The sequence below is a fragment of the Miniopterus schreibersii genome (assembly GCF_964146895.1).
Source record: "Miniopterus schreibersii genome assembly, chromosome: 4".
NCBI lineage: Eukaryota > Metazoa > Chordata > Mammalia > Chiroptera > Miniopteridae > Miniopterus > Miniopterus schreibersii.
The window spans coordinates 82,650,408-82,662,678 of NC_138105.1; the positions used below are offsets into that span (position 1 = coordinate 82,650,408).

General features: G+C 48.0%; 1 protein-coding gene across 2 annotated transcripts in view; it reads right to left on the reverse strand.

Annotated features, from left to right (window-relative positions):
* The window catches only part of ANXA6 (annexin A6), a 50,863-nt gene extending 46,481 nt beyond the window's left edge, over positions 1–4,382 (reverse strand). Inside the window, exon 1 of one of the 2 annotated variants that reach the window (XM_081135669.1) lies at positions 4,261–4,382. The gene's annotated coding sequence lies outside the window, so the exon portion shown is untranslated. The remainder of the gene's footprint in view (positions 1–4,260) is intronic. The other variant, XM_081135670.1, reaches the window with a different exon arrangement.
* Between the last annotated feature and the right edge of the window lie 7,889 nt (positions 4,383–12,271).

The following is a 12,271-nucleotide window of genomic DNA, read 5'->3' on the forward strand; positions in this document are numbered from 1 at the left end:
AATGAGTACAATAAAATGTTTAGCACGTGGTCATTTCTATATCTGTGTGAGTCATGATTCTACTCTTTCCTGAAAATTACTGTATTTGCATATTTGCCATATACCATGGTGTGTGGCTCATAAAGATTGCTGGATAAATTGCACTGACTAGCTTTAATGCTGTCTTTAGTGACCCCCTTGAAAAATCACAGTGTAGCTCTGGCTGGTGTGGCTCAGTTGGCTGGGTGCCAACCTGTGCCCTGAAAGGTTGCCGGTTTGATTCCCAGTCAGGGTACATGCCCGGTTGTGGGCTCGATCCCTGGTAGGGGGTGTGCAGGAGGCAGCAATCAATGTTTCACTCTCACATCTCTCTCTCTCTCTCTGTCTCCCTTCCTCTCGCTCTCTAAAATCAATAAATACATTTAAAAAATAGTCAGCCTAAAATAATTAATATCCCCCCAAATATGCCCTTTTGGCAAAACTCTGCTCCCCCTGAACAGAATAAAAGGAACCATCCAGCCTAGTGGTTTTAGTAGTCATTATATAGTCAAGAGGGGAAATAACCTGAGGGGTTGAGTAACTTGCCCAATTCACAAAGAAAAGCAGTAATTAATAATTAATTACTAATTAAGAAAATTAGTAATTAGCCCGGCCAGGCGTGGCTCAGCGGCTGAGCAAGGAACTAGGATCCAGGCAATCCGGGTTCGATTCCCGGTCAGGGCACATGCCTGGGTTGTGGGCTCGATCAATGAATCTCTCATCATTGATGTTTCTCTCTCTCTCTCTCTCTCTCTCTCTCTCTCTCTCTCTCTCCTTTCCTCTCTCTGAAATCAATAAAGATATATTTTAAAAAATAAAATAAAATTTCTGTTAAAAAAAGAAAAAGAAAATTAGTAATTAAGTATTTATTGAGCACCTCTTGAGTGTCCATTGATAGGAGTTGGGGTAGAATAAAAAAATGAGACGGACAAGTCTACCCCACCCCACCACGAAGATGACAATTTAGTGCAGTAATCTGCATTTTTTGGATCCTATATACCACCAGTAACAAAGGAAAATAATTGTGCGTTTGTCATGATAAACAAAAATACACTTCTAAAGCACGAGATCAAAAGCACATATAATAAGAAGTCGAAAAGTTTCTTCCTGTATCTTTCTGAGTAAAGAAAATCATCTTTAGTGCCTCCCAGCATGTGTGCACTCCAATTCAGAGGCCCCTATCCTATAAAATCTAGATCCTTCCCTTTCCTCTTTCCTGAAGGCGCCAGTAAATGCCATTCCTGGCCCCGAGCATGGACACATACCCAGCACATGCACTCAGGTTTCTTAGAGAGCAGTCATTCCCTCTCCTGACCCAGAATCATTGATCCTAGGGCTGGACAAGGCCCCAGGAGATCACTGGGCTGCCCTAGGTTGGAACTGGAATGAGCCAGTTTGAATCCCAGAGTGACTTGAGTGTAGTGTCTCACAGTTCAGAGGCTGGAGCCCGAAGGCCTGCGATTAAAGCTTGACCAGTACGCAGGAGCCTGGGGCAAGTTCTTATCCTCATGTGTAAGACAAGAGATAAAAACAGTGTCTACTATAGAGTTGTGGTGAGGGTGAAAAGAATTAAAATGGGTGGGCATCTGTAATAGTGTTAACAATTAAAAAAAGGTAAAAAAAAAAGACATGGCTAGTGCTTAGAAGCAGCCCTGGCACACAGGGCACATTATGTGAGTGTATTGTTTCTTCCCTAAACTTTCGAAGGCTAAGTTTCCACATCTGCAAAATGGGCATGATTACAGAACCTCACACATCAAGGCTCAGCCAGGGCCGGGCAAGTTGGAAGGGTTCAATAAATAACAGAAGTTGCTATTTTATTATTATTTAAGGAGCACTGGGACACCTGTTTCACAGATGAAGAACCAGAGGCTCAGGTCACTTTCACATCTGCCATTTTATAATCTCATGAGGGTAGATATCAAACTCATTCTCATTTTACAAGCGGGGGCTCTGAAGCTCAAAGAACCCAAGGACAGTAATTTCTGCTCAGCCAGTCTCTGTGGGGGTTTTTCAACCCCAGGAAAAAAGAAAATAGAATGTAGCTGATTCCAAGCCAAGAAGTTTATAAGCAAAAAGGCATCTCCACCAGACAGGCACAGACTTCTACTCCTCTACTAGGGGGAGGGGGTGCAGGGAAGAGACATGCATACTTAGAAATCTGGGTAAAGACCACATCCTGTGCTTTGTCCCCACCCAGGAAGTATCTTGGAGAGGCTGGGTGGGGTGAGGCTGGGGACACCACTGGGCCTCCCCAGAAAATCCTAGAATAGAAGAAGAGCCATGCGGCCCCAACCCACTTTACCAGCTAGGTGCCCTGGGCACATCTCTTATCCCACTAGAGAGGAAGGAACTAAGGACCAGGAGGTAGGACTTGTGTGCCCAGGGTACTCAGCTGGTTAGTGGCTGAGGCTGGGGCCAGTGACCAGGGCTCGCTCTGGATGCTGCAGTGCAGAGAGGTTCCAGACCCTGGCAGCTACCCATCACTGCAGAGCTCCCCCACCCCATCCCAGGAATCAGTCCCAAGAGGTCAGGTCTCTGACTTTTCCCAAGGGCAGCCCCATCCTCTGCACCCTCGCAAACACATTTTGCCCCAGCAACAGCTGTGGCGCTTCCCCAGAAACCACAACTATTTTCTGTATCCCAGCAGCCGCCTTGGGAAGAGGGGTGGAAGGCAAAGGAAGATGGATGAGTGACTGTCACAGCTGCAGAGGGAGAACGGAGGCCTCTGCCTCCCTCCCCAGCCCCACCCAACTCCCAGAATTCTAAATCTTAGAACAGCTGAATCCTAGAATACCAGCGCCGGAAGTGGCAGCCAGTTCAGAAGACTTTGCTACAGATGGGTAACTAAGGCCCAGAGAGGGAAGGGGCTTGCCCAAGGACCCCCAGCACCTAGAACTATAACCCAGCTTTCCACTGACCCCCAGGCCAGTGCCCTCAGCATGGCACAGAGCCTGATGGCCAGAAGGGCAGGGTCCGTGGGAGCTGAAGCAGGGCAGGTCATTCACCCCGAAGGGGAAAGAACTATGAGGTCAGGATATCCCGTCTAGGTGAGTGGGGCCAGCAATTTAAGGTGTGCTTAGGGCAGGGAAAGAGGAGAAAGTGAGGGAAAGGGGGGACTCAGGGACACCAGAGTTCTTTCACAAACCCGGGAGCCATATATCCAAATTTGGACTAGTCCTGAACACCTAGTAGAGTCCAGAGAGGAAGGGGAGGGAGGAAGCAAAGGCTGCATTCATGCTCTTCAACACCCCCTGCCCCTGCCCCTTGCAGGGCCTACAAGGGTAGGCTGGGCTTCCTAAGCCTGTGATCAAGACGTCCCAAACCTGCGGATCATTCGCTGTAGCTGACAAATAAGACAATTTTCGCAGCCACCGTTTCCTCGGAGAGGCTGGCTCTATCAATTGTACTTGGAGATGGAAACTGAGGCTGAGAGAGAGGGGAACCGACTCAAGGTCACACTGCAAGTTGCTGGTGGAGCTGGAATTCGATTCAAGGAATTTCACTCCCGTGCTGGTGTTCTAGGGGTTACCTGAAGCCCCTCAGTTTGGGGAAGGCCTAAACTGGGCTTGGGGAGAGCAGCAAGAAGGGTGGGACCTTTGCTCCCTCCCGGAGCTCAGCTGGAGGCCTCCTTTGGAGCCAAGCAGGGTCCCTGGGGCCTCGAGGGGTGGACAGCCGGCCCTTCGTCGGTGCGCACGCAGACGGCTCTCCCGCCACCAATACACTGAAGCCACTTCACGGGCGGCTGGAGGGTCCGACTCCTCCAGTTCACTGTCCTCGATCTCAGCCACACCCTTCCTACGGGCCGGGTCCCTAGATCCCAGTCCCCTGCCCCCGGGCCCCCACCCTGCCCAGCCCCGCGCCGCGCCCTCAGCGGGGCCCGCAGCCGCCGCGCCCGCAGCCCAGGTGCCCGGGCCCCTGGACCACACCCTCCGCGGGGCAGCCGGCCCCTTCCTTCCCTCCCCTCCCCCAGCCGGGCGCCGTCCGCCGCCGCGTCTCGCCGCAGCCCTAGATCTGCTCCCCCGCGCTCCCCCGGACACGCCCAGCCCACGACCCTCTCCGCTGACCGCGCCCTTGGTTCCAGTTCCCTGCGCGCCCCCCGCTCCCGGGCGCCCCCTCCCCACGTCCCGGCGGGGAGCATGGGTCCGGGATGACTGGGCGTTTATTAATCGGCCCCGCGTCCTCGCGCACCCGGCCGGGGGTCCCCGACAGCGGTCCCCGCTCCGGCCTCGGCGCACTCACCGCTCGGCGGAGGCTCGGGTCGGACACCGGCGGAGTGGCGGAGTCGCGGGCGGACGCGGAGCTCGCCGGGAAGGAGCCCGTTAGCGCAGCGGAGCGGCGCGGCGCGGGCGGGGGGACGGCCCGCTCCCGACGACACGTGGCGCGCGGGGCCCAATCGGGCTCGCCCGCCGCCCCTCCTCCAGTCCCCCACCCTCCCTGCGCCCAGGTTCCGTGCCTCGATAGCCCGTCAGGCCCCCGACGTCGCCCCCTTTCCAGGAGACAAGAGCCCAGGAAAGCCAGCGTCCCACAGCTAGTGAGTTGTGGAGTCAGGTTGGACCCTGAGCCGGGTGACTCAGTGGTGCGCTGTGCAGAGAAAAGGGAGACAAAAAGACCCGCAGTTATGGTCCAGGGCTGTGGGGAAAGAAAGCGGTATTTTTTTTGAAACGATAAGCTGGGAATCCAGAGAAGACTGAGAAGGATGGTTCCCCAGGGGATTTGTAAAGACCTCCTGGAGGAGGTGATGTTCCAAGGACGGTCAGTGGTACCTCCCATCCCCTGCCCCCTTAGAAATTCTGCTTTGGGGGAAAGAGAGAAGGATGGCAATTCTGGGCTGTCGCTCGGCTGCAGAGTCGCCCTGGGCAAGACATTTGACGCCTCTGATTATCAATTTGCTCATCTGAAATGCAAGGATAACCAAAGTTTTTGCAGGGATTGCCCCCAGTCCGTCACTATGTCAGAGACCTCTAAGCCTCCTACAAGGAGACCTGGTTGGAAAGTCCTTTCATCTCTTCATTTCCTAACGAACATCGGACACCACTGTATACCAGGTACTGAGCTGGGAACCCCCCAAAAAAGCAAATGGGAAGTGGAACCCTGCCCCGCCCTCATGCAGCTTCCACTTTCATGGAAGATAGCTGGTTAGGTCATTGTTATAATAAAGCTTAGCCAGCTATAATCTGGAAGCCATAAAGTGCTGGGATGGTCCACAGCCGATGGACCCAGCCTAACCTAGGCTCCCAAATGAGGGTGATGTTACACTGTGACCAGAAAGGTGAGTGGAATCTAGTTAAGAAACTAAGAAGAAATGAATTACCTTAAGATTAGGAGGGACCAAATCGTGGTGGTGAGGGCAGAGGCTGGTGGGCCCTTGGGAGATTTTGCCTTTTCCTGAGGCATCTGGGGAGCTGTTGCAGAGGGTTGAGCAGAGGAGGGACATCACATTTTTGTCTCTCTCTCTCTCTTTGTAAAATCCGCAGAACATAAATGTTTTACAGTGAATAATTTGGTGGCACTCAGTACATTCATATTGTGCAACTGCCACCTCTACCTAGTTCCAAAACATATTCATCACCCTAAAAGGAAACCCCATACCGTTTAAGCAGCCACTCCCCATTCTCCCTCCCCTCGGCCCCTGGCAGCCACCAATCTGCTTTCTGTCTCTATGGATTTACCTCTTCTGAATACACCCTATAAATAGGATCAAAGGATATGTGGCCCTTGTGTCTGCCTTCTGGCACTTAGCATGATTGTATTAGTCAGGGTTCTCCAGAGAAAGAGAACCAACGGGATATTATAGATATAGGTATAGGAGGAGATTTATTATAGGAATTGGCTCCCGCAGTTATGGAGGCTGGGAAGTCCCACAATCTGCCATCTACCCGCCGGAGAACCAGGAAAGCCACTGGTGTGGTTCAGTCCGAGCCTGAACCGGAGAAGAACCTGGAGCTCTGAGGATAGGAAAAGATGGCTATCTCAGCTCGGTGAGGAGGAGAAGGGAGAGGGAGAGCGGGGAGGGGGAGCGGGGGAAGGAGAGAGAGGGAGAAATGTCCTTACTTCACCTTTTGCTCCACTCAGGCCCTCGACGGATTGGGCGATAAGGGCCGGTGCCCTTACCCAGTCTACTGAACCAGATGCTAATTTCTTGGCTAGCCTAATGCTAACCCTCACAGACACACCCAGAAATAATGACTTACTAGCTCCCTGAGCACCCCTCAGCCCCCAGTTATTATATGAAATGAACCATCACAGTGTTTTCGAGGTTCGCGTGTGTTGCGGCCCCTGCCGGTACTCTCTCTGTTCTTTGTATGGCCGAATAGTATTCCGCGGGCTGGATGTATCTATCGCCTTTGCTTCTCCGTCCATCAGCTTGTGGACAGGGCTGCTGTAAATGTGCGTGTACAGATATTTGATTGAGTACATGTTTTCAGTTCCTTTGTGTGTTTACTGAAGAGTGGAATGGCTAGTTCTCATAGTAATTCTATAGTTAACTTTTTGAGGACCCGCTGAACTGTTTTCCACAACAGCTGTACCATTTTCCTTTCTTTATTTATTGTGGTTCCTCTGGTCCTGGAGCGTTCCCTCAGCTCCCAAAGAGTTCTCATGGTTCCCCAACCTTCTCTATGTGATCTCTCTCTCTTTCTCTCTCTTTTGTTTGTTGTGAAGAAGCCGTCCAGTTGGCCCCCAGTTGTCTCTCGGGGAGGATTGCTCTAGATATAGGTGCACATTCCATGTGTTCTTGGGAAGGGGCGAGCTCAGCGTCCACCTACACCTGCGCCGCCAGCTGGGACCAACCTCTGGCTGCACCATTTCATGTTCCCACCAACAGCAGACAACGGTTCTCCACATTCTTGCCCACACTTGATAGTTTTAGTTTTTTCTTTTTAATTTTTTAAATTTATTTTTAATTTTTTAATCTTTATTGTTGAAAGTATTAAAGATGTCCCCATTGGTCCCTTCCACCCCGCATCCACTCCACCCCCAGGCCTTCCCCATACCAATGTCTGTGTCCATGGGTTATGCTTATAAACATATAAGTTCTCTGATTAATCTCTCCGCACCCACTCCCCCATCCCCACCTTCCCTCTGAGATCCCTCAGTCTGTTTCATGCTTCTATATCTCTGGATCTATTTTATTCATCAGTTTATTTTGTTTATTATATTCCACATATAAGTGAAATCATGTTGTACTTGTCTTTCTCTGACTGGCTTATTTCACTAAGCATAATACTCTCCAGGTCCCTCCATGCTGTCCCAAAGGATAAGAGATCCTTCTTTTTCACAGCTGCATAGTATTCCATGGTGTAAATGTCCCACAGCTTTTTTATCCACTCAGCTACTGATGGGCACTTGGGCTGTTTCCAGATCTTAGCTATTGTAAACTGTGCTGCTATGAACTTGGGGGTGCATAAGTTCTTTCCGATTGCTGTTTCAGGTTTCTTAGGATATATTCCTAGAAGTGAGATCACTGGGTCAAATGGCAGTTCCATTTTTAATCTTTTGAGGAAACTCCATGCTACTTTCCACAGTGTCTGCACCAGTCTGCATTCCACCAGCAGTGCAGTAGGTTCCCCTTTCTCCACATCCTCGCCAGCACCTGTCATTTGTTGATTTGTTGATGGCAACCATTCTGATAGGTGTGAAGTGATACCTCACTGTGGTTTTAAAATGCATCTCTCTGATGATTAGTAACGTTGAGCATTTTTTCATATGTCTCTTGGCCATCTGTATGTCCTCTTTGGAGAAGTGTCTATTTAGGTCCTTTGCCCATTTTTTAATTGGATTGTTTGTCTTCCTCTTGTTAAGTTGTATGAGTTCCTTATATATCTTGGATATTAACCCTTTATCAGATGTGTCATTAGCAAATATGTTCTCCCATACAGTGGGCTCCCTTTTTGTTTTGTTGATGGTTTCTTTTGCTGCGCAGAAGCTTTCTATTTTGATGCAGTCCCAGTTGTTTATTTTCTCCTTTGTTTCTCTTGCCCTAGGAGATGTACCGGCAAACATATTTCTACAAGAGATGTCCGAGATTTTGCTGCCCTCATTTTCATCTAGGACTTTTATGGTTTCACGTCTTACATTTAAGTCTTTTATCCATTTTGAGTTTATTTTTGTGTATGGTGTAAGTTGGTGGTCTAGTTTCATTTTTTTGCATGTATCTGTCCAATTTTCCAACACCATTTATTGACGAGACTGTCTTTACTCCATTGTATGCTCTTGCCTCCTTTGTCAAATATTAATTGAGCGTAATGATGTGGGTTGATTTCTGGGTTCTCTGTTCTGTTCCACTGATCTATATGCCTGTTCCTGTGCCAGCACCAGGCTGTTTTGATGACAGTGGTTTTGTAGTATAATTTGAAATCTGGTATTGTGATCCCTCCAATTTTGTTCTTCTTTGTCAGGATTGCCGTGGCTATTCAGGGTGTTTTTTTGGTTCCATATAAATTTTCAAAGTGTTTGTTCCAGATCTGTGAAATATGCTGTTGGTATTTTAATAGGGATTGCATTGAATTTATAGATTGCTTTGGGTAGTATGGACATTTTAATGATGTTAATTCTTCCAATCCATGAACGCGGTATATTCTTCCACTTGTTTATATGATCCTCTGTCTCTTTTTGCAACATCCTGTAGTTTTCCGAGTACAGTACAAGTTTTTTACCTTCTTGGTTAAGTTTATTCCTAAATATCTAAATTTTTTTGTTGCAATGGTAAATGGGATTTTTTTTTTTTTTTTAGTTTCTCCCTCTGAGAGTACATTATTGGTATATAAAAATGCCATCCATTTCTAGGTGTTAATTTTGTATCCTGCTACCTTGCCGAATTCATTTATTAAATCTGATAGTCTTTTGGTGGAGTCTTTAGGATTTTCTATGTACAATATCATGTCATCTGCAAATAAGGACAGTTTTACTTCCTCTTTTCCAATTCGGATGCCTTTTATGTTTTCTTCTTGTCTGATCGCTGTGGCTAGGACTTCCAGTACTATGTTGACTAAGAGTGGTGAAAGTGGACACCCCGTCTTGTTCCTGTTCTTGGGGGAAATGGTTTTAGTTTCTGCCCATTGAGAATGATGTTGGCTGTGGATTTGTCATATATGGCCTTTATTATGTTGAGGTATGATCCCTCTATTCCCACTTTGCTGAGAGTTTTTATCAAAAATGGGTGTTGGATGATGGTTTTAGTTTTTAATGCCATCCTAATTGGTGTGAAATGGTATCACATTGTGATTTTAATTTGCATTTCTCCAGTGACTAATGATGTTGGACATCTTTTCAGCTCCTTGTTGGCCCTTTGTATATCTCCTTTGGAGAACTGTCTATTTGAGTCTTGGCTGATTTTTAAATTAGATTGTTTGTCTTTTTGTTGTTGAGTCATAAGAGTTCTTTATATATTCCGGAGATGACATATGTCCTAAAGGGTTACTCAGACCTCTGTGCTAAGAGTACTGAATACCATTGAGGGGCGAGCATAGAGTAGTAGATCCATTAGGAGGCTTCTGCAGTAACCCAGGAAACAGGTGCTGGTGGCTTGGTATTAGGGGAAAGCCCCAAATGTCTAAATTCAGGATCCATTTTGAAGAACTGACACCTTCAGTTCTTCAATTTGTAGCCTCATTCAAACTCATAAGAGCTTTAATAGGAGAAACTTACATACATGGGCAAGGCAGCTGCTCCCAGCGGTGGCCGGCTGGGAAAAAACCCTCACTCCTCCCAGGTTAGGATCTCTTTTTCATAGGGGGTTAATAGTAAAACCATATGGTGGGTAGTCACGTAGCTCACCGGAAAGAGCAATGCATTCCTAAGTTAACAGATAACATCAGGCAGTTATCACACTCTATACATTCATTATACTCCTTCCTGGGGGGATGAGGTTTATATTTGGGAGGCATTCTGGCTTTCTGGGTAGTCAGCCAAGCTTGAGGCTACAGACAGTTAAGAGTCCACCATTTCCCAGACGCCTTTGCTGCTGGAGCTACATTGCATCTCAGCGAGCTCCCCTACACTCGGCCAGAGAGGCAGAAATGGAGGTGGTGAGAACTGGGTAGGGGCTGGATATATTTCAAGGTGGAGTTAACATGATTTCCTGAAGGATTGGATGTGAGGTGAAAAAAAGGAGTCAAGAATGCAAGAATGACTTCAGGGATCTTGGCCTAAGCCAGTGGAAGGATGGATTTCCCATGAACTGAGATGAGCAGAGCTGCAGGAGTGATTTTGGGGGTGAAAGTGGGGAAAAGATCAGGAGTGCAAATCTGAACCCGTTTGTGTAAGATTTCTATCGCACATCCAAGAGGAGACGTCACAGAGGCAGTTGGATAGACAAATCTGGAGGTCAGATGAGGTCAAGGCCGGAGATGTGAATTTGGAAGTCACAGGCACAAAAATACTGCTCAGGGCCTGAGAAAGAGATGAGGTCACCAAAGGATAAAGGAACCAAGGAACAAGCTACGCGGAGTCAGGCGGAAGAAGAGGGTCCAATGAAGACGACAGGGGGATAACTTGCTGTGACACGGAAGGAACCCTAGCAGGGCGTTGTCCTGGAAACGAGGTGAAAAAACTGCTTCAAGGAGGAGGCAGTGATCAGTTGTGCCAAATGCTGCTCTTAGGTCCAGTAGGACAGGACCCAAGAATCCACCACGGATTTAGCAACATGAAGGTCAACGTTTCTCGCGCTCTGAAGAGCAGACGCGTTGGAGTGTTGGGGGTAAGGGCCAGACAGGAATGGGCTCAGGATAAAAGTGCCGACGACTTATTCCAGGAGTTTTGCTGAAAGGGCCGGCAAAGACATGGGGCAGTGTCTGGCAGGGGCACTATCCGAATTCTTAATTTACAGTGAAGTTAAGTGACGTTCAGAGAAATTATGGCCTTTGCCCAAAGACAGCCCACGTGTCTGAGGCAGGACCGGAAGCCAGGTGGCCTTGACTTCAGAGCCCAGAGCCCTATTCCTGAGCTGCAGAAAAAGGCCAATGTGCTGTTCACTGTCTTTGAGTTGACTATCTCATTTCTGGGAACCAGTCCTAAGAAAATAACTTGAAATACAGGAAAGGTTTGAGGCCCAACACTGTATTTGTTTTTAATCCTTGCCTAAGGATATATTGTTGTTGTTGTTTAAATTAATTTGAGAGAGAGAGAGAGAGAAATGGAGAAATATCAATGAGAGAGAAACACTGATTGGTTGCCTCCTGTGCACGCCCTGACCGGTGATTGAACCTGCAACCCAGGTATGTGCTCTGACTGGGAATCAAACCCAAAACCTTTTTGGTGTACAGGACGACACTCCAACCAACTGAGCCACCTGGCCAGGGCAAACACTGTATTTGTTAACCCAAAAATAAATAAATAAATAAAAATGCAACAACCTAAACAAGGGCTATGGACTAGCAAATAAGCCTCTGTTATGCCGACTCAGTGGCTGGAAGAAGGCAAGTGTGGGACAGAAACACACTAAGATGGCTTCATCTTTTTGGCCCGGTCCCAAGCCCCTTCCTCCACAGAGCGACCCTTCCAAAAGTGTTTGTAAGAGAGACAGTGTGAGGTGGCCTAGAACAATGGACTGGGATCCCACACGTTCTCAGATCTCTTTTCTGGGCTTTAGTTTCCCTGATTTAAGAGAAGTCAGGATCTGCAGGCTGCCCTCTGGGAAGCTGGAATAGTCCAATACCGCCACCTGCTGGCAGGTCCCAGTTCTGCCGGCCTCCATCAGGAGAGGGTGCCCAGTATTGGGCATTCTAGAGCTGGGTCTCACTTTAAGTTCTCTCTAGCAGTGATTTTCAACTGGTGTACCGCAAGAGTTTTTTTAAAACACGCACTACCTGACTATTTAGTCAGGGACACTGACCTCTTTTCCCTTAGAGTGTCAAATTAAAAATATGACAATGGCCAACACAATAGCTGTCTGGTATGAATGAATTAAAATTATACCTATTTTTGTGTGTGTATCAGATCAGAAAAAAAATGTGTTTTTTGGTGTGCTGCAGAATTTCAGTAATTAGTTTAACTGTGCCATGAGATGAGAAAGGTTGGGAATCGCTGCTCTGGAGGAAGGAGCCCCAGGCAGTACTGTTCACAGGATCACCAGGAACCTCCCCTTAAGGCCAGCCTTAGTGCCTGTCATTCCTCTGTAAGACTTGAGGATTTCTTTCCCCTATAGGAGAGGACCTAGGAGTTTCTAACCACTTGATGTGAAGCAGGTTATTTCCTGCTGCGGGGTCTCAGCAATGTGAGGACAGTTTTGGGCAGGCAGGTCGCTTAGAGGTTG